Here is a 26975-nt window from a genome sequence, read left to right as displayed (position 1 = left end):
AATATCATATGATGTCACTTATACGTGGAATCTAAAAAATGATACAAATGAACTTATTTACAAAACAGAAAGGGACTCACAGACATAGAAAACAAACTTACGGTCACCCAAGGGGAAGAGGGTGGGGGGAGGGATAAATTAGGAAGTTGGGATTAACATATACACACTCTATATATCAAATAAATAACAAGGACCTACTGTGTAGCACAGTGAACTATACTCAATATTTTTAATAATCTGTAAGAGAAAATAATCTGAAAAGGAATATATATATAACATAACTGTATATTAAACTGAATCACTGTACTGTACACCTGAAAATAACACAATATTGTAAATCAACTAGACTTCAATTTAAAAAATCTTAAAAATAAAAATGTTTCCTCAAAATTAGAGTATCTAGACAAAGTTTTACAAATGAAAACCAGATTAAGGATAAGGGTGGAGTGAAGTGGTAGTAGAGTAGAGGGGAAGGGATGGTGTTTTAAAATGTCCACCTAAGGGATACATGTGGTGATGGAATTCTGTTACCTTGATTCTGTATTGTGATGGCAGTGGTGGTTACATGAACCTACATATTTAATACAATTTTATCAAAGTAAAGACACACACATAAATGAGTACAAGTAAAACTGGGGAAATCCGAATAAGATCAGTGGATTGAATCAATCTCAATATCCTAATTGTGCTGTCATTTTATAAACCGTTGCTATTGGGAAAAACTGAGAAAAGGGTATACAGGCTTTATCTGTATTATTTCTTACATCTGCATGTGGATCTACAATTATTTCTATAATATTTCAATTAAAGTTATATTATTTTTAAAATGTCATATTACAGTTAATTAATTTATGATCCACTTTAAGATTACTTGAATGTAAAAATATACAAGTTAAATTATTTTTGATAATTATACCTAGTCATTATAATCTTTAGGTCATAGATCAGACACCTAACAGCAGCTTAGACAAACAAGTATGGCTTTGCCTGTTGTGAACAAAGAATATTCAAATCTATGAAAAAATAACAATCTCAAATATTAAAACTAATTGCATTTTTAAAAGATAATATTTCAACTAGACATACTGTTTATTTTTAAAGATAACAAATTTGATATTCTATTTGATATTTTATACTATTAAGTTATCAATGTTTATGATGAACAAAAGGCAAAATTGGGCCTAACCATAACCATTTGCCAAAGTTTCTTTCATACTTTCATTAGAGACTAACTAATAACTAAACCAATTATAACTGCTAAAAATTTCTTGAGTCTTCACATTTAATTTTTCTGAAAACATAAAAACTACAGATTCTAAAATGATTTTGACAGTTTTCGTTCTCTTTTAACCAGTTACTGTATTTTATCTTAGGAACTTGGAGAGCTTCTGATTCTTGAGCATGCTAATCTAGTTCTCGGAAGATGACTTTTTATAGTTATTTATAAAGCTCACTCTTTGGTTAAAAAAAGAAAGCGGTAGCATTTGTCTTTGTGGTCCTTAAAAAGAGAGTGATGGGAGGGTAACTGGAAGGTTAATTATGAGGAAGCTTAATCTGTAGGCAACAAGTGTAATTATTGTTTTTCATAAAATTAAAATCTTGTATCTTCGAACTGTGCTCATAAAAGCTCACAAAACCCTAGAGATTGGGATTGTTGACATTGTGAGCTCTTCATTTAATTCTAGATGTAACTATATATGAACGTTTCCTAGAATAAGACTAGAAATATTTTATCCTAGCTTCTGTTTTTATTAAAGCTCAAGGCCAGGGATGTTTAGCTAATTATCTCAAAAGATCACAACCTATGGGCTTAAAATATAAAGTCAAGCTCACAATCACACTACAAGTTATTTTATGAATAATTCTGTGTCTCAGGTCAGTATGTTGGCAACCACTGTTAGAGTTACTGAGTTCATTACAAATTCACTTTACAATGTTAATGTTATATAATACGCAATATTAACATTTTCCTTGACAGTATTCTTGTGTCCCTAAACTTCAAACCTGAGAAAACTCTCAGAAAGATTTGAATGATGATAGACTGAAAGTCATAAAGTCCTGTCCATGAAATGTTACTTCCTTATGGATCTGGCAATAAATTATTAGTACCTTTTAAAAAATCAAACAAAATACAACACAACAAATTTTTTTTAAAAAGAGGATTCTGGTGAATTAAGGGTTTTGTTTGTTTTATTTTGTGATAGCTGCATGTTAAGATTTTTATTTATTTTATTATTATTTTTTTTTTTTTGCGGTACGCAGGCCTCTCACTGCCGTGGCCTCTCCCATTGCGGAGCACAGGCTCCAGACGCATAAGCCCAGCGGCCACGGCCCACGGGCCCAGCTGCTCTGCGGCACGCGGGATCCTCCCAGACCGGGGCCCGAACCTGTGTCCCCCGCATGGGCGGGCGGACCCTCAACCACTGCGCCACCAGGGAAGCCCTGCATGTTAAGATTTTAATCACTTGCACCATCTATATGGGCTGGAGGAAATTGTAAAACACCATGGAAACATTTAAGTTTTAAAGCCCTTAGAACAAAATAAGGGGCTATTTTTAGATGTCTAAATTGCCTTTGGGAAGGGAAGGAGTGGCTCTTAATAAATTTATTATTTGGGGGCTACAGGAAGGAGTCATATGGTAAAGCTTACAGAGTTCCAAATCTCGATTTGCTATCTCTTCATAAACTCTTTCCATTTGTTTCTTATTCCCTACATCTCAGATTGATCACAAAAACAACTAAATGTTCCATTTTTTACTTTAGCACCAACTGATAAGCAGGTTTAGAAGCTTCATACCCCTACACCAACCCCAAAGAGTTTCTTAAAGTATTTTTCATCTAGACTATTCTCTTCCATGAATTTTTTTTTTTTTTTTTTTTTTTTTTTTTTTTTTTTTGCTTCTCACCGCTGAGGCCTCTCCCGTTGCAGAGCACAGGCTCCGGACGCACAGGCTCAGCGGCCACGGCTCATTGGCCCAGCCGCTCCGCGGCATGTGGGATCTTCCCAGACTGGGGCACGAAGGCGCATCCCCCGCATCGGCAGGCGGACTCTCAACCACTGCGCCACCAGGGAAGCCCTCTCCCTTGAATTTTTTTCCCTTGTTACATTGAGATACGCTTTTTTTTGAGTAAGTGAGGAAGTAAGATTTGGGTTAGAATTAATGAGCCAGAAATTGTCTGCCTGTGTGTACCCTTCTCCTTGCAGTTAAGTTATGCCTCCATCTTAAGTGTCTTAGAGAAAAGGTGCAAGTGCTGATCCTCTCCAGCACTAAAATGGTACGTTTCTAAGAAGACACCTATAATCTTTCCCTATCTTGATAACCTGCACAGTCTCAACTTAAGGGGCTACTAAAAACAAATAAACAGCAAAATGTTTTAAGCCCTGGTGAAAATTTTAAAGCACATGTAAATATGTAAAGAAAAATCAATCTATAATCCAGTCCTATGCTTTGCTTGGGTGAGTGGGAAGATCTTCTCATAGAAAGATGAAAGAGAAAGTTGATTAATTAATTAATTAACATGAAAAATTGAGAATTTCTTGTTTTGTTTTGGCCCCTTATCTGATGTTTTCTTATTGGCTATTTGACCTTGATGGGATAAAAATCTCTCATATGTAAATTTCTCATTTATATAAGTTATATTGTTTCTAAAATGTCATTCATTAATCAATATTATGTTCTCATTCAAAAATCCAGCACCATTATATTATCAATACATCCAATTTTTTTCTGTCATACTGGTGAACCCCAAACAGGTATTATTATTTTCCAGATCTCTAGCTATGTTTATAAGTGTACTTATTCTCATTAGAAAAAACTGATTATTATTGTATAAAATGAACATGAATTTTAAAAATATGGTCAAAACAAAGCTATAGCCATGATAGTTACCTCATATTCTAGGTGGTTCTAACAAACACTATCACAATGGTAGATTTTAATAACTTGCCCTTTCCCCATAATGAATTGGGTAAAAACACTATTTTATATTAAATAACTGAAAAGTCTATTTTTTTGAACTAAAACGTCAGAAATTACCCCTTTAAAACTGCAAAACAAGCAGTCATTAAACTCTTAAAACTGCAGGTTAAATTTGACACCATATCTAGATAGAAAAAGAATGCATAAAGTCGGCAGATTTTGTTTGAGTTTAGGTGCTTTTCTTCTCTTCTCACAAAGGCCCCAGCCATGTGAGTAGTGAAATTTAAGTGCCATTAAAAAAATCAGTGAATACGGGTTTCTCAAGAAACTTAGATTAGCCAGTGCGAGAATTTTTGAAATTAGTAAAACCTCCTACCTGGTTAGGGACATTATCCACACTGAACATAAATGTGATAATTTTGGAGTCCTTTGAAATCCATTTCTCATAAAAGTATTTGGGTGATAACAACACAAATTATTACAAAGTTTTGGCATCACCCTTTCTTAAAGCTTTCCAGAAAAGGAATTCTCACTTTCCATAAATAATATTTTATATTTACAATGAATGTAATCGCTTGTAGTAGGTTAAATTAATTATTTTTCTTTTTGTGATCAGAGGACATAGAGAACAGTTGGCTACATTTTAATCACAAAATAAATCACGGTGTACAATCCACAATTTTCAGTTCTGGTTTGCCCCAGTACTCCACAGTATTAGGTGATTTAGAAAAATCACCTAATTTTTCATTGCTTTCTATTAAAATGTTCACCAAAGTTCAATGCATGCCAGAATTTATTTTTGCAACAAATTAATTGGAGTTAAATAATTGAAAACAAAAAACTGGAACTTAAAAAAGTTATTAGGAATCATCATGTTAGATGCAATAATCACATTTTCAATCTGTGTTGGCTTGGGTTAATATATACTTAAAAGTCATGGGACTTCGCTGGTAGTGCATGGTTAAGAATCTGCCTGCCAACGTAGGGGTCACAGTTTCCATCCCTGGTCTGGGAAGATCCCACATGCCGAGGAGCAACTAAGCCCGTGAGCCACAACTACTGAGCCTAAGCTCTAGAGCCCACGAGCCACAACTACTGAACCTGCATGCCACAACTACTGAAGCCCGCATGCCTAGAGCCCGTGCTCCACAAGAGAAGCCACCACAATGAGAGGCCTGCACACCACAATGAAGAGTAGCCCCCGCTCATTGCAGGTAAGGAAAGCCCGCACGCAGCAATGATGACCCAATGCAGCCAAAAATTAATAAATTAATTAATTTAAAAAAATCATGGGGATCTAATAGTTGGAAACTAACTTCATGTTTAACACACACACACACATACACACACACACATGTACACATATACATGGAACTGAAACAAAAGATTCATGGAGATATATTTACCTATAAATCCTATGCAGTGTTTTCTTTCGTATTTCATTAAATAATGCTTTTTATAACACACTAAATTAATTTAACAACACATTAATAGATGTGGATGCAACCTTCAGTCTGAAAAGAGCTAGACTAGAAAAGGAGGCAGATGTGTGCTGAATACTTACAAAGTAATATTGCATGTGCTAACAGAGAATGTACCAGCTGCAACTAGAAAGAGAGGGAAGTATTTTTATTTAGGGTGGAAATGTCAAGAAGATCTGCTGTAAAAGGTGACGTGCTGATTCTTAATATATAAATAAGAATCAACAATGGCAGGGATGAGAATGTGGGTAGATGAAGAAAGAGGAAGGAATGTCTGTAGAGAGAAGATGATATTTGAGCAGCATCTTGAAAACTGAACGAGTTCTCCCAAAATCCAGTGGCTCTAAATTATAAAAAGTCTCATATACCATGCTGAGGAGCTTGGCCTTTATTTTTTAATAAACAGAAAGATGTAGAACACACATAATGGTTATGACTGTAGGCTTTGGGGTCAGACTGTCTAAATTGAAATTCTGGCCTCACTACCTAGTAGCTATGCAACCTTGAGCTGGTTACTGCTTTCTGTGCCTGTTTTCTCATGTATAAATGGGGACAATAATACTGTTTACCTTACAGAGTTGTAAAAGTTAAATGAGTTAATACATTTAAAATTTTGTTTTGGCCTATAAAAGCCACAATAAGTTTTAGTTGATATTTATTATTTTATTAAAGGAGGATGCCATATAAAGAAGTGAAAGATAATGAGGATTTATTGCTGGCTGGTTTGTAAGGGATTAGCAAACTACGATCTGGGGGCCATATCTGGCAGTGGCCTGTTTTCTTGGGGTCAGCCAGCAAAGAATGATTTTAACATATTTCTAAGGGTTGCAACAAAGAAGAAAAAGAATATGCAACAGAAACTGTATGTGGAGAATAAAGCCTAAAATATTTACTATCTTGCAATTTCCAAATAAGTTTGTCAATCCCTAATTCCCAGAGTGGGATTTCTTCCACAAGAGTAATAGCAAGTATTTCATTAAACTTGAAGTGTCGTCTTGTCACTTCAAACTATTTGTGCCAAGAGACTAGCAAGCAAGGAAATGGGTCACCATCCTGCCAGGAGTTACTGACCCTGTTCATAGTGTGTGCTGTACACAGTAAGGACAGGGAAAACATGTTTGTCACACAGGGGACTTACTGTTGGTACTTTTCTTGCACAATTTTGATGATACGTGGACAAGTGTAGCAGCCAGTTTGAGAATACTGTGGTGACTAGGGGACTTAGATCTCTCTGCAGTGGCGTGGCAGGCAGAATTATGACACCCAAGATGATTACGCACCCTAATCCTGTGAATATGAATATGATGAAACACTACCATCGCCAATAGGTTGCCTCATGTCATAAAAGGAACTCGTGATGTAATTATGGTTACTAATTAATTGAATTTAAGATAGAGATTCTTCTGTACTACTTAGGTGGATCTACTGTAATCACCTGAATTCTTAAAAGTAGAAAAGAAAGGAAGGAGATAAGACTTTAGGACTCCAGGTGGTACAGCTGAGAGAGCATGCATTTGAATGCAAGCAGTTACTAGCCAGTTACTAGCTCTGAGACCTTGGGCTTGTTGCTAAAATACTCTGAGCATGTTAACTCATCTGCAAAGTACAAAATAGAATATCTGCACAAAGAGTTCTACCAGAAATAAATTAAACATAATAATTCATGAAAGGGGGCCATACACAAGGTACTCAACAAATATTAATTTCCTTCTCTCCTCTAATTTATTGACTACTACTACATGCAAAAAAACTATGAGGGAATACATAAAATGTATGAGGTTCTACCTTTTAAGGAGCTTAGAATCTAATTAAGGATAGATTTTATATATATATATGTATATATATATATATATACACAAATATGGCAAATATGACATTTTAGAATAGTCATCTACGCCTTTGTGAAATTTTATCTCTATTTGAAACTAATATTGGAATTAGATCCATACAACCTTATAGTAATTCTTTTTTATTATCATGCCTTTGCTTCCTGTGTTGGGTTTCCTTCGCACCAAATGTATGCACTGAGAAGTATGTGCCCTCTCTCCCTAGCATTGCATCCATAGCCTTTACTGCATTCGCACTGTGTGTAATGAATAGATCGAAGTAGGAATGTTTGTCTTCCCAGCATGTCGTTCTCTCTCTGCACCTGCTCCTCTTAACACTTCACTCCCAAACACAGATAATTTCCCCCTGTGGCAACTGTTTCTGGAATGAGCCAAACACAGAGCCAGCCAAATGAACCCATTTGAGATGAATAGGAAATCAAAGGGACTGGAAATGGAACCATCCCAGGAATCCTGAGCCAGTCTGACCCAAATGGGAGACCTGTCAGACTAGGGGAGCTGCCTCACCAAGGTTACTGCACGTGATCCCGCAGCAGAGCCTGCGGGATCCAGGGAACACCGAGTCCTCCTAACATTGGTAATTACGTGCTGCTGTTGTCTCACTGTGAGCATGGCGGGACTCACATTGTCACTCTTAGGAGGCTTCGTTTCTCACCTGTCCTCGGATGTTCATGGAGCTGCAGGTCTGAGCCAGACAATAACACTGCAGCAGAGACTGTGCATGGGGTTTTGATTTTTACTTGCTACAGGCAGCCTTGTAGATTACACTGGGGGCCTGTAATTTTTTTTTTTTTTTTTGCTTGGCTCTGACTCTGAAAGAATTTCAATATCCGGGCAACGAAAACCGAAATTAGAACACTCAACAGGCGTCACCAAGACTTTGTAGACATCTCTGTTAGCAGACGGAAAATGACTCAACATCTAATGACTGTAAACAGACCATGGTAAGGGCTGTCTGTAGCCCAGCAAGGAAAGACTTTTCCATTTCAGCAGTGGACTTCTATAGCTAATAACTACTACAGGGTTAACTCCTTAGTGATTTTTGACTTGAGGAAAGACAGGTTATTAAGGGGGATATTTTTACAATCTTCTTTTTAAAGAGGGTTATCTCTGATTAATCCTTTAAAATATTTCAAGAGCTCCTGTAAACTAAATGTTCACTTAAAAAAACAAAAGCAAAACAAAAAGAAGACTCAGAATTGCCATCAGTCCTTAGGTAGAATAGTAATACCTATGTGCAGTTAGTCAGGGATATTGGTTAATAATTTCTCTGGTTTGGATACAAACTAAAGAAAGTAAGACAAAAATATTTCGAACTCATGTCTTTTTTAAAACAACATTTGTTTTACTTTATTATGAAATTCACGTAGATTATTGGGGAACATTTACAAAATGCAGACAGGTAGTAAGGAAAAAAAGTGCCAACTGTAATCCCAGCATGCAGAGATAACAACTTTTATGAAATGTAACTTGAGAGCAGGGACCATACAGTGGTCTTGTGCCTTGCATAAATTAAGTCAGCAGTTCTCAAACTTGATTGACTATTGGGTCAACCCTGGAACTAAAACACAAACAGCAACGAAACCTACAAACTTACTAAGTCACATTTTCCAGGTGACTGTCCTTGTTGTCTGTGTTTTCAGAAAGCTGCATAGGTGATTCTGGTGCACAGTCATGGGTGAAAATAACTGGATTACAGACTAAGAATGATTTTTTAAATGGTGATAAACGAGTAAAATGAAAAGATATGGCATCAAAAGAAATGTGAGTGCATAAACTGGATATGTGATTTCTTTTTCTCAACTGCAGAATGTCCTTATATTGCTTAAAGCCTTAAATCAGCAGTGGAGAACTCCCGTATACATAATGCTGCTTTGTGCCAGAAGAACTCCAGCCTTAATCATCTTGAGACTGTTCCATCTACCTTTGACTAGCTCCTGACCAAAAGCTTTAAGCATCAGATGTCTGTTTTTTGGCTATGGCCTCAAACCTCCCCATTAACTGGTGACGTGCTGTCTGGTATATTCATTTCCTAGTTTTCCAACTCCTGACTCCAAGTCCTGGATTCAGTATCCCTTTTGTATTATTTTTTTCTTTGGAAACAGTTATAACTCATCTTTTTCTTTTTTTTCTGCAGATTAGGAAGAGGATCTATAGTATGTCTCTGGTTTTGGTTTAGGCTTTTTGTTTTCTTCCTCTTAGAAATTCCTCCTTCCTGCCCTGGCCTGGTGGAACTAACTAGGCTAACCACCTTGGGCTATTCAAAGGCCAACACTCTTGCACATGAGGTTCCTTGGAACTCAGATTCTAAGCCATAAAGAAGAGTTGAATAAAAGTGCCCTATTGGAGATCCAATTTGGAAGGCCTCTTTCATTCTTCTTCAAGACTCTATGCATAGGTTTGTATTCACTGAAGTGTAGCCCTTTATTCATTCCTTAAACAAAGCGATCTCCAGAGGCTACACTGAAAGGGGAAGGACACATGGCAAAATCAGAGGCCTAATCCTATATGGAATTCTGAGGTTTTCCACCAGTAAACCGTCAATAATAAAATGTAGGTTAGGAGATTGCTTCAAGATGGTGGAGAAGTAAGACGTGGAGATCACCTTCCTCCCCACAGAGACATCAAAAATACATCTATATGTGGAATAACTACTACAGAACACCTACTGAACACTGGCAGAAGACCTCAGACTTCCCAAAAGGCAAGAAACTCCCCAAGTACCTGGCCGTGTGGCTGACAGGGTCTTGCTGCTCCAGCCAGGTGTCAGACCTGAGCCTTGAGGTGGGAGAGCCGAGTTCAGGATATTGGACCACCAAAGACCTCCTGGCTCCACGTAATATCAAACGGCGAGAGCTCTCCCAGAGATCTCCATCTCAACATTAAGACCCAGCTCCACTCAACGACCAGCAAGCTCCAGTGCTAGATACCCAATGCCAAACAACTAGCAAGACAGGAGAACAACCCCAAACATTAGCAGAGAGGCTGCCTACAATCATAATAAGTTCACAGACACCCCAAAACCACCAAAACAGGACCATACGCAGTCCTGCCCACCAGAAAGGCAAGATCCAGACTCATCCACCAGAAAACAGGCACCAGTCCCCTCCACCAGGAAGCCTACACAACTCACTGAACCAACCTTATCCACTGGGGGCAGACACCAAAAACAACAGGAACTATGAATCTGCAGCCTGCGAAAAGGAAACCCCAAACACAAGAGTTAAGCAAAATGAGAAGATAAAAACACAGCAGATGAAGGAGCAAGGTAAAAAACTACCAGACCAAACAAATAAAGAAGAAATAGGCAGTCTACCTGAAAAAGAAGTCAGAGTAATGATAGTAAAGATGATCCAAAATCTTGGAAACACAATGGAGAAAATACAAGAAACGTTTAACAAGGACCTAGAAGAACTAAAGAGCAAACAAACAATAATGAACAACACAATAAATGGAATTAAAAATTCTCTAGAAGGAATCAATAGCAGAATAACAGATGCAGAAGAATGGATAAGTGACCTGGAAGATAAAATAGTGGAAATAACTACCACAGAGAAGAAGAAAGAAGAAAGAATGAAAAGAATTGAGGACAGTCTCAGAGACCTCTGGGACAACATTAAATGCACCAACATACGAATTACAGGGGTCCCAGAAGAAGAAGAAGAAAAAAAAAAAGGGACTGAGAAAATATTTGAAGAGATTATAGTTGAAAACTTCCCTAATATGGGAAAGGAAATAAATCCAGTCCAGGAAGTGCAGAGAGTCCCATACAGAATAAATCCAAGGAGAAACATGTGAAGACACATATTAATCAAACTATCAAAAATTAAATACAAAGAAAAATATTAAAAGCAGCAAGGGAAAAGCAATAAATAACATACAAAGGAATCCTCATAACGTTAACAGCTGACCTTTCAGCAGAAACTCTGCAAGCCAGAAGGGAGTGGCAGGAAATATGTGAAGTGATGAAAGGGAAAAACCTACAACCAAGATTACTCTACCCAGCAAGGATCTCATTCAGATTTGATAGAAAACTTAGAAACTTACAGACAAGCAAAAGCAAAGAGAATTCAGCACTGCCAAACCAGCTCTACAACAAATGCTAAAGGAACTTCTCTAAGTGGGAAACACAAGAGAAGAAAAGGACCTGAAAAAACAAACCCAAAACAATTAAGGAAATGGTCATAGGAACATACATATCAATAATTACCTTAAACATGAATGGATTAAATGCTCCATCCAAAAAACACAGGCTCGCTGAATGGATACAAAAACAAGACCCATATATATGCTGTCTACAAGAGACCCACGTCAGACCTAGGGACACATACAGACTGAAAGTGAGGGGATGGAAAAAGATATTCCATGCAAATGGAAATCAAAAGAGAGATGGAGTAGCAATTCTCATATCAGACAAAATAGACTTTAAAATAAAACTATTACAAGAGACACTGCAGGACACTACATAATGATCAAGGGATCAATCCAAGAAGAAGATATAACAATTGTAAATATTTATGCACCCAACATAGCAGCACCTCAATACATAAGGGAATGCTAACGGCCATAAAAGGGGAAATCAACAGTAACACAATAATAGTAAGGGAGTTTAACACCCCACTTTCAACGATGGACAGATCAACCAAAATGAAAATAAATAAGGAAACAAACTTTAAGCAACACATTAAACAAGATGGACTTAATGGATATTTATAGGACATTCCATCCAAAACAACAAAATACACTTTCTTCTCAAGTGCTCATGGAACATTCTACAGGATAGATCATATCTTGGGTCACAAATCAAGCCTTGGTAAATTTAAGAAAACTGAAATCATATCAAGTATCTTTTCCTACTACAACGCTATGAGACTAGATATTAATTACAGGGAAAAAAATCTGTAAAAAATACAAACACATGGAGGCTAAACAATATGCCACTAAATAACCAAGAGATCACTGAAGAAATCAAAGAGGAAATCAAAAAATACCTAGAAACAAATGACAATGGAAACACGATGGCCCAAAACCTATAGGATACAGCGAAAGCAGTTCTAAAAGGGAATCAGAGAAGAAATAGAAATTAAAGGATCCAAACTGGAAAAGAAGAGGTAAAACTGTCACTGTTTGCAGATGGCATGATACTATACATAGAGAATCCTAAACATGCTACCAGAAAACTACCAGAGCTAATCAATGAATTTGGTAAAGTAGCAGGATACAAAATTAATGCACAGAAATCTCTTGCATTCCTATATACTAATAACAAAAAATCTGAAAGAGAAATTACGGAAACACTCCCATTTACCACTGCAACAAAAAGAATAAAATATCTACGAATAAACCTACCTAAGGAGACAACAGACCTGTATGCAGAAAACTATAAGACACTGATGAAAGAAATTAAAGATGATACAAACAGGTAGAGAGATATACCATGTTCTTGGATTGGAAGAATCAATATTATGAAAATGACTATACTGCCCAAAGCAATCTACAGATTCAATGCAATCCCTATCAAACTACCAATGGCATTTTTCACAGAACAAGAATAAAAGATATCACAATTTGTATGGAAACACAAAAGACCCTGAATAGCCAAAGCAATCTTGAGAAAGAAAAACGGAGCTGGAGGAATCAGGCTCCCTGACTTCAGACTACACTACAAGGCTACAGTAATCAAGACAGTATGGTACTGGCACAAAAACAGAAATATAGATCAATGGAAAGGATAGAAAGCTCAGAGATAAACTCACGCACATATGGTCACCTTATCTTTGATAAAGGAGGCAAGAGTATATGTAGAAAAGACAGCCTCTTCAATAAGTGGTGCTGGAAAAACTGGACAGCTATATGTAAAAGAATGAAATTATAACACTCCCTAATGCTGTATACAAAAATAAATTCAAAATGGATTAAAGACCTAAATGTAAGGCCAGACATATAAAACCCTTAGAGGAAAACATAGGCAGAACACTCTATGACATAAATCACAGCAACATCCTTTTTGACCCACCTCCTAGAGAAATGCAAATAAGAACAAAAATAAACAAATGGGACCTAATGAAACTTAAAAGTTTTTGCACAGCAAAGAAATCATAAACAAGACGAAAAGACAACCCTCCGAATGGGAGAAAATATTTGCCAATGAAGCAATTGACAAAGGATTAATCTCCAAAATATACAAGCAGCTCATGCAGCTCAATATCAAAAAAACAAACAACCCAATCCAAAAATGGGCAGAAGATCTAAATAGACATTTCTCCAGAGAAGATATACAGATTGCCAACAAACACATGAAAGAATGCTCAACATAACTAATCATTAGAGAAATGAAAATCAAAACTACAATGAGGTATCACCTCACACTACTCAGAATGGCCATCATCAAAAAAAACAGTAAATGCTGGAGAGGGTGTGGAGAAAAGGGAACCCTCTTGCACTCTTGGTGGGAATGTAAATTGATACAGCCACTATGGAGAACAGTATGGAGGGTCCTTAAAAAACTAAAAATAGAACTACCATATGACCCAGCAATCTCACTACTGGGCATATACCCTGACAAAATCATAATTCAAGAAGAGTCATGTACCACAATGTTCATTGCAGTACTATTTACAGTAGACAGGACATGGAAGCAACCTAAGTGTCCATCAACTGATGAATGGATAAAGAAGATGTGGCACATGTACACAATGGAATATTACTCAGCCATGAAAAGAAACAAAACTGAGTTGTTTGCAGTGAGGTGGATGGACCTAGAGTCTGTCATACAGAGTGAGGTAAGTCAGAAAGAGAAAAACAAATACAGTGTGCTAAAACATACATATGGAATCTAAAAAAACCAAACGTTTCGAGGAACGTAAGGGCAGCACAGGAATAAAGACGCAGATGTAGAGAATGGACTTGAGGACATGGGGAGGGGGAAGGGTAAGCTGGGATGAAGTGAGAGAGTGGCATGGACATATATACACTACCAAATGTAAAATCGATAGCTGGTGGGAAGCAGCCGCATAGCACAGGGAGATCAGCTTGGTGCTTTGTGACCACCTAGATGGGTAGGATAGGGAGGGTGGGAGGGAGACCCATGAGGGAGGGGATATGGGGATACATGTATACATACAGCTGATTCACTTTGTTGTATAAGAGAAACTAACACAACAATGTAAAGCAATTATACTCCAATAAAGATGTTAAAAAATGTAGATTGGAAATAAAATTCTCTAATGCAAGAAAATAGACAAAAAAAAAAAAAACAAAGTGATGAAGCACTTACTCTCTGGGGCCTTGGGGATATACTAGCCAATAAATCATAGTTTCCTCTTGCACATGAGGGCTACAATCTAATGGGTGCCTACAGAAAAGAAACCAACAAGTAGGTAATATGTCTGATGGTGATTAGTGCTAGGAAGAAAAATAAAGCTGCTTAAGATGTGTTGAGCGGCCATTTTATATAGAATATTTATGAAAAAGTCCTTTTTGAGAAGTTGGGTGACTGTTGTTAATAGGGTGTGCAGATATATAGGATGAGGGAAAGCTATGTATGTGTAGCTGGAGCACAGTGGCAGCAAGAAGGACAGGAGCTGAGGCCAGTGAGATATTGGAGGAGTGAATTCAATTAGAATCTTATAGACTAGAGTTTGGAGTACTGAATTTACTCTTAGTGACTGGGAAGCCACTGGAGTGTTTTGAACACAAGAGCAACATTATCTGACATATATTTTTTAAAGAAGGACACTGGTTGCTGGGAGAAGAGCCTGTAGAGGAGGCAGAGTAGAGGGTCTTACAAACATTTAAGTGAGGGTTAATGGGTACTGGATGGGAATTGTGGAAGTGGAGGTTGGGATAAAATGTCAAGTTTTAAAGGTAGAATTGACCATATTTGTGGGTGGATTGGATGAAGATATGAGAGAAAGAGTAAAGGAGAACTTTAAGGTGTGTTATGTTTTTCTGTATCACAAATAATGCTGTTGTAAATATTTCTCGTACATGTCTCTTTATTTAAAGATGGAAGGTCTCTATGGTGTATATCTAGGAGTATAATTTTTGAATAATTTTATGTATGTTTTAATTATTTAATATTTCAATATTGCATTCAAAGTGGTTATAACAATTGATATCCAACTGTTTATGGGTGTCTTAGTCCATTCAGCCTGCTATAACAGTACAGAATAGACTGAGTGGCTTATAAACAACAGATATTTATTTTTCACAGTTCCAGAGGCTGAGAAGTCCAAAATCAAGGCACCAACAGATCTGGTACCTGGTAAGGGCCTGCTTCCTAGTTCATAGATGGCTATATTCTCCTGTGTCCTCAAATGGCAGGGATGAGGAAGGCTCCTGAGGAAGGCTCTTGAATCACCTCACAAAGTCCCCACCTCCAAATACCATTACACTGGGGATTATATTTCAACATATGAATTTTGGGGGAGACACAAACTTTGTCTATAGTAATGAGAATTTCTGTTGCTCCAATTCTTCACCAATATTTTGAAGTGTTGGACATCTTAATTTTTGCCAACCTGATAGATATGAAAGAATATTTTATTACTGGCTTAATTTGAATTTCCCTATTAATGAGTATGTTTTGGATTTATTTACCTTTCATCTTCTCTGTCTTCCTTGTTCATACTTAGATTAATTTTTTTACTGGATTGCTTTTTATTATTAATTAATTAATGGAGAGTGTGTGTGTGTGTGTGTGTACTTAATTTGTGATATATTCTGTGCATCTCTTCTATCTGGCTGTCCCTGAGCTATATCCTTTTATAATAACTGATAATCTAGTAAGTAAAATGTTTCCCTGAGTTCTGTGAGCCACTCTAGCAAATTAATCAAACCCAAGGAAGGGGTTGTGGGAATCTCTGATTTATAGCCAGTAGGTCAGAAGTACAAATAACAACCTGGGCTTGGGACTGGTATCTGAAGTGGGGGAATGGTCGTGCAGTCTTAACCTGTAGAATCTGACACTATCTCAGGATGGATAGATGTCAGAACTAAACAGAACTAAGTTGAATTCAGAACTAAGTTGAATTCTTAGACACCCTGCTGGTGTCCCAGGAATTGCTTCATGGTGTTTGGGGAAGCCCAACCTCTCCCCTCTCCCCCAACACAAATTGGAATTGGGTCCAAGAACCCAAAGTAGAAGTGCTCAATATTGATGTTTCCAAATTTATCAACTTTCCTTTTTTTGTATGTATTATTTATCAGATCCTTCTAGGTGCTGAGTTCATAAAGTTATCCTTGTTTATCTTTTTTTCTGTTTTTTTAAGTTTTGCTTTTCTATATTTAGGACTTGATTCTACTTAGAACTATTTTCTATGTGGTTTGAGATAGGGTCGATTTTTTTTTTTTTATGTAATGACTGTATCCATCAGGATGAACTATTTTTGCAATGGTAACAGTTTTTTAAATAAAAACATTTTTTTAATGTTTAAATTTTTAAAATTTTCTACACAGTTTTTCAAGGTTACGCTCTACTTAAAATTATTACAAAATATTAGCTATATTCCCCGTGATGTAATCCAATACATCTTTGCAGCCTATCTTACACCTAATAGTTTGTGCTTCCCACTCCCCCTCTCTATATTGCCCGTCCCCCCTCCCCACTGGTAACCACTGGTTTGTTCTCTATATTTGTGAGATTGCTTCTTTTTTGTTATATTCACTAGTTTGCTGCATTTTTTCAATTCCACATATGTGATATCATATGGTATTTGTCTTTCTCTATCTGACTTATTTCACTTAGCATAATGTTCTCCAAGTCCATCCATGTTGCTGCCAATGGCAAAACTTTGTTCTTTTTCAGGCTGAAGAGTAGTGCAGCGTATATGGATACCACATCTTCTTTATCCATTCATTTGTTGATGAACACTTAGGTTGTTTCCACAACTTGGCAATTATGAGTAATGCTATGAACATTGGGGTGCATATATTTTTTCAAATTAGTGCTTTTGTTTTTTTGGGATATATACCCAGGAGTGGAATTGCTGGGTCATATGGTATTTTTATTTTTTTGAGAAACCTCCATACTGTTTTCCACAGTGGCTGCACCAATTTACATTCCCATCATCAATGTACAAGGGTTGCCTTTTCTCCACATCCTCATCAACATTTGTTGTTTGTGTTCTTTTTGATGATAACCATTCTGACAGGTGTGAGGTGATATCTCATTGTGGTTTTACATTCCTCTGATGATTAGTGATGTTGAGCATCTTTTCACGTGCCTATTGGCCATCCGTATGGAAAAATTTGGAAAAATGTCTATTCAGTTCCTTTGCTTATTTTTTAATTGTGTTGTTTATTTTTTGATGCTGAGTTGTATGAGCTGTTTATATGTGCTGGATATTAATCCCTTATCTGCAATGGTAACAAATTATTGCCCAGATTTCAATGTCAAGACTAGTTTATTTCTTGATCTTGGTATGTATGAGCTGTTTGTATATTTTTGAAATTAATCTCTTATTGGTAGCATCGTCTGCAAATATTTTCTCCCATTCAGTCAGTTACTTTTTCATTTTTCCAGTGGTTTCCTTTCCTGTGTAAAAGATTTTAAGTTTAATTAGGGTATTCATTCCATATTTTTATTCCACTGTTCTATTGGGCATGTTTTGTACTATTATTATTACTGTTACTTCTTAATAAGTCCTTGTGTGTGGCAGGTGGGCCAACTTCTTCAATATTGTCTTTTTGCCTATAATTAGCTCTTCACTAATGTATAAATTTTAGAGGCAATTTGTCAAGTTCCGTAAAAGATCATGATGAGATTTCAGCTAGAATTGCATTGACTTTATAGATTTACTGGGGGATAAATTACACATTAAGATGCTGAGTCTCATGGTGCATGAATATGTGTATCTCTCTCCACTTATATAGATTTTCTTTTAAGTTCTTCAGTAACATTTTATATTTTTCTTCATAAATATCTAGCAAATCTTTCACTAAATTAATTTCTAGGTACTTTGCCTTTCGTTTTTTTTACCTGTTCTATTTTAAATGGTGTATTTAGTCTTTACAGAAATGCTATTGACTGAACGTAGATTTTGGGTCCAGCAACCTTGCAGAACTCTTTTAATTTTTTGTACACTTTTTGGCTTTTCTACATGGATAATCATATCATCTTCAAAATCTATGCCTTTTCCCCCCAATTCTTCAAATTTTTCTTTCATTCTTTGTCTTTCTTGATTCATTAGCTAAGATCTCCAGTCCAAAGTTGGGTAGAGTCATTGATAATGTCTTCCTACTGACTCTAAAGGAAATGCCTTCAACATTTTACTATTCAGTGTGATGTTTAAGGTCAGATTTCTGATATACCTTTTAGCAGGTTAAAAATTCTCTCTCTGTTTATATTTACTTGAGAGTTTTATTATCAATAATTAATGTTTAATTTATTGCATCAGAATTTCATGTGAATAAAATATCCTATATCTTTGACATTTTTCTCAAAGATTAAGATGTAGCTTTTTCTATCTATTAATTATTTTCATATCTGGCCTTTATATTACCCTCTGGTTAATTTTCCAAAAATATTTCCAGTTGCATATGGCACTTTAATGTTTTTTGCTTTCTAAAAAGTGATATCTCAATGAGTTTATGGGCACAGATTAGTTCTTCTTTAAAGCTGATACAATTTAGTGTTTTATGTTTGTAAATCTATATGTGTGAGTACAACGCATGTGCCCCCTACAAGTTCTGGCTCATTATATTGTTTGGTAGAGAGACCAATTTAAAAGTCAGAATTTTAAGTTAAGCTAGTAATGCCCTATTAATTTCAAATTCATGATAATTTAATAAAATTGAGCTGAGATCTTTGAATATTCAAAAAACCATTTTGGTTGAGACATTATGGGCAATGGAAAGTGAGCTAGAGTAAAGGAAGCAGCCAATTACTTTTTTTTCTTTTGCCATAGTTATAAATGCCTCTCAGCTGCTGCATTGCTGGGGTTGTAGATTAATTGCAGGTATTCCAAGACATGGGCATCCTCTTCTGAATTTTGCTTGTTGAGGGCAGAATCAATATCAGCTTCTTTGTGGCTGCTTCCTCATTAGAAACCCTATCTCTATCACCAAACTTTATCTTAAAGAGCCAGATGACTGTGGAAGTTCCTTGGAAAAACAAAACAGAAAACAAACAAAAAGCCGAGAGTGGATTTTATTTTTCATTCCACCCCTGCAAAAGGAAAAGAGAAACAATTAAATTTAAATCAAATCACTAGTTCAGTCTTAGGCCCTTCCTCCTCAGAGTTCAGGTCCAAATATTTTGGTGTGAAAAACAGAACCTTCTCAGACTCCTATTTCCTGACTGGTTTACTGCTCCAGTGTCATCACGTGGCTGATAACCTCCCAGTCATTTTTACTTGAGAGCAGGTTCTATCCATGTATATAAATTAGTGACTATGGGCATTAAGTCTTAAAAATTGCCTGGGTGGTAGAAAATATCTGTCTAAAAATATGGTCAAATCTCCACTGGCATAATTTCTAAGTTTCATGTAAAATTGATAAATATGGTATACAGTAAGTCCCCTACATACGAACGAGTTCCGTTCCAAGAGCACATTTGTAATTCCAATTTGTAAGTCCAACACAGATAGCCTAGGTACCCAGCTAACACAATCGGCTATATAGTACTGTACTGTAATAGGTTTATAATACTTTTCACACAAATAATACATAAAAAACAAATACAAAAAATAAAACATTTTTAATCTTACAGTACAATACCTTGAAAAGTACGGTAGTACAGTACAACAGCTGGCATACATGGGTTGGCATCGAGTGAACAGGCAAGAAGAGTTACTGACTGGGGGAGGGAGAGGAGGTGGGAGATAGCAGAGCTGTAGGATTGGCAGCAATAGGAGATGGAGGGTAAGCTGCAATTTTGCTCATACCTGATGCTGATGGCACTTTCCTTGATGGATTCAGTTATATCTACTCTCTTAAAAAAAATGATCCAGTGATGTAGTAGCTCTTTTTTTTTTAGTCATAGATGACATCCTGGGCTTGAAATAAAGATACTGTACTACTGTACTCTATACAGTACTGTACTGTAAAGTACACAAAAGCACAACTTGAAGGTTCATATGTAGGGGACTTACTGTAATATGGGATGAAAGGTTCTAGACGTGTTGCAAGACTTTGATCCTTATTGAAAATTTTTTAGGAAAAGAGGAAATAATCACTCATTAACCACTTTTTCTTTTTATAGAAGGTATAAAATGACGATTAAGGGAAATGGAATAGCCTGGACTCTGTTACAAGTTAGTAAAATCTCTACAACCTCTACCCCTGGTATCAACTTAGGAACTATGTTCCATATAATTACCAGACTGATGACTAATTAACTCACCAGAGTTGTGAGTTTGTCTTCCAAAGTATATTACTTTGTAAATGAACAGCTGAGTGTATTGAAAGAACTGTGTATATACCCTTGTTTCTCAGCAGAGAGCACTGTCAGGTCAATTGCCTGTGCAAGATCTCACCTAAGATGTGCGTATTCTAGGCCAATTAAACAGTAACTGCTGGTGACACCAAGCAAGGTAGGGTATTGCCAAATCTGTAAACCTTGATTATTGCCATGCCATTGTCTGTTTTTCCTTAGAGTTTATACCTCTATTCCCAAATAACTTATTTTGGCAATCCATTTGCTTAAGAATGTTTATAGCATTCTTGATTATGGTATGTTACATCAGTGTGGTTACTTTCTCATTGGGAGAAAACAGAATCAATGTCCAAGTGGCCATAAATACTACTTTTTCCCCTTAGTTTTCCAGCCTTTTGGAATGGTTATTTATCTGCAAACACATATCACATTAGCTGAAGTTATTTGTTTGGTTCCACGAGCTATACTGGACTCTCAGATTTTAAAGAGCAAGCACTTCTTCATGTCCATCTTTGTATCTCCAGTTCCAATCATATAGATAGCATTCAGTAAATCTCTTCATACCTCAGTTGAAGTGCTCATTACAGTGTAAAACAATGATTTTTTAATTTTTGGTTTGCACCAGATAGTTACAGTTTAGGCCAGTGTTCTAGTACAATTATTATTATTTTCTAAATAAATTTATTTATTTTATTTATTTATTTTTGACTGTATTGGGTCTTTGTTGCTGCACACGGGCTTTCTCTAGTTGTGGTGAGCAGGGGCTACTCTTCATTGTGGTGTGCGGGCTTCTCATCGCGGTGGCTTCTCTTGTTGCGGAACACAGGCTCTAGGTGTGCGGGCTTCAGTAGTTGTGGCACGCAGGCTCAGTAGTTGTGGCTCGTGGGCTCTAGAGCGCAGGCTCAGTAATTGTGGTGCACGAGTTTACTTGTTCTGTTGGCATGTGGGATCTTCCCGGACCAGGGATAGAGCCTGTGTCCCCTGAATTGGCAGGGGGATTCTTAATCACTGCATCACCAGGGAAGTCCCTCTAGTACAATTATTAGCAGTGATTCCCTTCTTACTCAAAAGTGTCCCAATTTAGATGGTAAATTATATGGTCACACCATTTATGTATGTTTTTCTGCCACTTAATGGAGTTCCTTTATGGCAAAGGCTATCTTTGCATCCTCAGGATTTAGCTCAGCATCGAACATAGTGGACCCTCGATAAAGGTTTTCAAAACTGATTAGGTTAAAAAAATCATGAAATATCATAAGTGATTTTCCACACATGAAAAATTTTTGAGAAAGAAGTAAAAAAGGTATCTATATCATTCAGGGAGCTGGCAAGACACAGAGTGCACATTCAAATTGGGTGAGAGTTTAATAAATGGACTCTGTATAAAGAGGTGGAAAAAATGAGGGAAAGAATAAAGGTTAAAATAAAGGAAAGAATAAAAAACATAAAGGAAAAAATAAAAGTTATTCTGTGTAAAGATGTGAAAAAAAACGTAAGGGAAAGAACAATGGTGATTAATAAGGGAGGAGCAAGACATGACCGTCTAGGCTGTTTGTAGGAGAGGTAGAAACAGTTAAATTCAGGGAATAGGAAGATGCTTGGAGAAGGCTTCATTATAAGAGCTATGGTCTTCAGTTAGGGAATGCGGCCAGCCCATGTTGATGCTGCTGACAGGAAACAAAGAGATTACATAACCTATTCTTACTCTTCTCCCTTTCTTCAATCTTTTATTGGCTAAATGCAAGGAGAAGCCAGAGGGCAAGGAAGCTTGTTGATATCCATTCCTGTCAGCCTCTTGGAATATAGAACATGGTAGAGAAAGAAGAAAGTGGACCTTTTGGGGGTAAACATAAGACTAGGAGCAGAACTAGGAGAGGAAAATAAAATGATATTAGACATCTGGCATGAGATGGCTGGCCAGGGCTAGACTTCCCTGCATGAAGCAGTATCATCTGTGTGCAGCTAATACCTAACAAGCAGTGGCAATACATGTGTTGATGGATAATATCATTTGGTTTCTTCAGAGATTTAAGAAATAAAAATAATATTCTGACTCTACATTTATTAATTCAGTGATTTTCCCTGTGGTCATCTCTGACTCGTGAACATGTAAAGATAGTAATCCAGGGGCTCCTAAATATGCCTTCTTTCAAAATGGAAATATTTTTATTTCTCTGATTGAAAAAATAATGTTTTTTAAAAGTGATGGAAAAATTTAAGAAAAATAGTAAGTAAAGAACTATAATTCCACTATTCAGAGATAGTTTCCTTATGCATATATGTGCCTGCATATGTATGTATTTTATATTCATGTGGGCATATACACATTTGTAAGTTTTAAAAATATATTTCTTAGATTGACATATACAAACTACTACATATAAAATAGATAACTAATAAGGACCTACTCTATAGCACAGGGAACTCTACTTAATACTCCACAATGACCTATATGGGAAAAGAATCTAAAAGAGAGTTGATATATGTGTATGTATAATTGATTCACTTTGCTGTACAGCAAAGTAACACAACATTGTAAATCAACAATACTCCAATAAAAATTTTAAGAAATATATATTTCTTAAAATATATTGTATATATATATATATATATATAAAATAACATAATTATAAAGGAATATTTCTGTGTAGATCTTATCCCCTTGTACCTAAGAAGTAACTGAGATTAAAATAGATTGCATGGCACCTCCATGGGCAGATCTGAGGTTTAACCTAAGACATGTCTGATTTCAAGATAGTCATTGGCTCTTTCACTTCAAAATCTTATCTTCTGCAATAAGGGGTGTTCACAGAAGCACAAAATTTAATACCACCTTTTCAAGGTACCCATTTTGTGAATGGTGGGATTAGATGCTGTGGCTCAGTGATTAGTCAGTTTTGAGGTCTGTGATTGAGCTAGTAGGCACTTAAGATAAATCAAAAGACTACATATGTAGCAAATGTACCAAAGTTGCCTGAATAAATTGTTATGACTTGGAATACATCAGAAACTCTACAACTAGTATTTCCTCAGGAAAAGACATATAAAGCAAGAAAGCAAGAAAGAAAACCCACCCATATCCCCAAAATAAATAAATAAGTAGGACAACTTAAATTCTGAAATTTTCAAATAGAATTTTTAGGTTAGGTGCACTAAACATTTCCCTTCCATTTATTGTTCTATCAATTTCTCTTATTTCTTTCTTTCTTTTTTAATGCCAAGGAAGAATTACAGGGAGACCATATGAAATAACAGCAAATGTAAATAAAATAGCAGTGATTTATGTTTTAACAGGTGCAATAAGTTGATTAAAAAATTGTACTGGAAACTGCTTATTTGATAAAATATATATTTGAAATAACTGGTAAGGAGTTGATAATAGAGTTATTAAAAAATATTCTAGCCATTGTACAATAGCTTTCATTTATGGCAAAAAAAGAAAAAAATCATGATATTAGTGCTGAGTTGTTCAATCTTGTACATGACTTTTCCAGTCCAAATTATGACTTTGGCCAGTCAGAATAGTTTGCTTTATTTTGGTTGTAATTACATAGTAATGTTTTCATGAAAAGGGCTTAGAAATGAAAAATAGAAAATTATGTTTTGGCAAGTTACAACTCCTGAGATCCTCAGTTTCCCAATTTAAAGATGGAAAGAAAGCATCAAATATACACATTCCCTTTGACTGGAAAGAGACCAAAGAGTGGATATGTTGACATAAATATATATCACTATATATTGTAGAATTAACCAAAACAACTGCTAGAAACTACATTGAGAATGATGGTGCTAAACTAATAGCAATTTATTACTAAAAAACAACAGCAGTTAAAACCATGAAAGCCTCAAAATGTACTGCCTTCCTAAAAATTTTGGAATTCCCAAAGTTCATGTGGTTAGTGGGAACTTTGCTATGTTGTTAAATGTTGTCAAGATTTAGCAGTAGATTAATGAAATAGGTTCTTCTGTAAACTCCTGCAACATGCAAATTTTTGTAACAATTCATAACCCAGCAGTCACAAATAAGAAGCTTTCAGTTCTTATAAGTGAAAATTCATGGTTTGCAGTAAGTGAACTCACAGATCACGGGACCCTCTTCACCAAGTGTCTTTAGATCCCTTGATTTGAAAATACAGTGTGTAAAAATGAATCGCAAAGGCTTCCTAGGGACTTAGAACTGCTACAGTGCACCATAGGTTACAACCAGCTGGGGATAAACTCCTTTATGCTTTACCAATTTCCACCAAAGATCACAGAGTTAATTTGTGATTTTAGGGTTAAGCAGTTGCACACAAATATATTTACTTTGTCTTAGAGTTTGCTTATGATACGAGATATGTGTAAAATTGGGAAATTGTCAAAGGAGAACTAAAAAAAAATGGGATGGTTGCTTTTTATAAAGTGGATTTTCATGGAACATTTTGGCAAAGGCCAGTTCAGACCACACACCTTCCAAACTTGAGTCTTGTTAAACTGCAAAGCCATGGATGGACCCAGTATAATTCAGAAGTTTCACAAGTCTCCTAAAATGACTTCTCACCTGAGCCAGGCATTCAAGTGCAGGCCACTTTGTATTGTTTCACAGCAGGATCTTGCATTCTTTGAGTGATGTTGCCATTTGTTGGAGTTCCCAGCAGGGCAGCTCTTCCACCCAGTTGCAACCAATTTCACTGATCAGTAGCTCCTGGTTAGCTTCACCCTATATATTCAATAATTCATTTGGCAGTTGCAAAGTAGACAGATCTTTAAGAAAACTCAAGATTTTAGGAGAATTAGAAAAAGACTCACTGATTATTTGTTTCTTGATTCTGACATTTAATTTGGATATTGAGGAGGATTTACTAATCTCAAAGTGTTTATACTACAGAGATTTTTATTACTTAATTTTTATTCTTCTTTTAAAAAAAACTTCATCCCTGTTGTCTGTTTAATGCCTTGGATATCAATAGGTTGTTCAGATCTGCCCAGTCATTGGACTGTAGATTTAGATTTATGAAACATAGAAATAGGGAGTATTTGCTTGCAGAAACCTCTGCCCCAATATACCCAACATTGTCTGGGTTTATTTCTTAGTTCTGCTACTAATAAGTGGGGTAAACTTGAGGGAGGTAGATAAACCTCTCTGTACTTCATCAATAACCTGGGGTACTAATAATATCACCCTTGTACTTCAGGAGACTAATGATACTAAAGTCATTTAATTAATTAATATATGTATAAAATACCTTAAAGCAGTAGTAAGCATATAGTAGGCACTTAGTGAGTGTTAACTCATTATAATTATTATACTCACTTTTGAATAAATATGTATCTATCATTTGGTAATTGCTTTCCTATGTGACCACAAATTGCTGTTTCTGTTTTATTTTTAACATATATTTTTCTTAAATAGGTAATACATTTTAAAAAGGTAAAAGGATATATAGTGAAAAATAAGTTTCTTGTCCTCACAGTGCCCCAATTGCTATTTCAACCAGTGATGTTTTATGCTAACATCTATTTATTTAAGCTTTCATTTGAAGCATTAAAAGAACACGGTGAACACAAAATGAAAGATGTTATTCAAAAGGAAATACATTTTTATCTCATTTTTGTTGTTTATAATGATAGTAATAATAATAGAGTAATCTTGAAAAAAACTGTTTTTGATAGGGTACTTGTTATGTAGCAGGCATTCTGCTACTATTGTGCTTAATGCATTATGTCATTCAGTAATCACAATTTTGTGAGGTAGGTGCTATTATTAACTCAATTTTATAGATAATATCCTAAGAGTAGCCAACTGGGATTAAACATTATGCTTTTAAAATTTAAGTTGTTTAAGTTGCCAGAGAGTAGAGAAATCCAAATACATTGTGTTTCTTTGAAAGGAATCTTATAGTCTACCTTTGTTTTCTATTCCCTTTTAAATACCGCCCACTTTTTTTTTAAATCAAGTTTATCTAATTTTTCTTGTGCTTTTGGTGCCAAATCTAAGAAACTGTTGCCGAATCCAAAATCATGAGGATTTACTTCTGTGTTTTCTTCTGAGTTTTTGTTTTGTTTTTTTATTAGTTATCTATTTTATACATATTAGTGTATATATGCCAATCCCAATCTCCCAGTTCATCCCACCACCACCCCCCTGCCCACTTTCCTCCCTTGGTGTCCATATGTTTGTTCTCAGTATCTGCATCTCTATTTCTGCCTTGCAAACCAGTTCATCTGTACCATTTTTCTAGATTCCATATATATGCGTTTATATATGATGCTTGTTTTTCTCTTTCTGACTTACTTCACTCTGTATGAGTCTCTAGGTCCATCCATGTCTCTACAAATGACCCAATTTAGTTCCTTTTTATGGCTGAGT

Source organism: Phocoena phocoena, chromosome 16 (genome assembly GCF_963924675.1).
Source record: "Phocoena phocoena chromosome 16, mPhoPho1.1, whole genome shotgun sequence".
NCBI classification, from domain to species: Eukaryota; Metazoa; Chordata; class Mammalia; order Artiodactyla; family Phocoenidae; genus Phocoena; species Phocoena phocoena.
The sequence above is the reverse complement of the archived record's forward strand: the minus strand, read 5'-3'. Positions refer to the sequence as shown.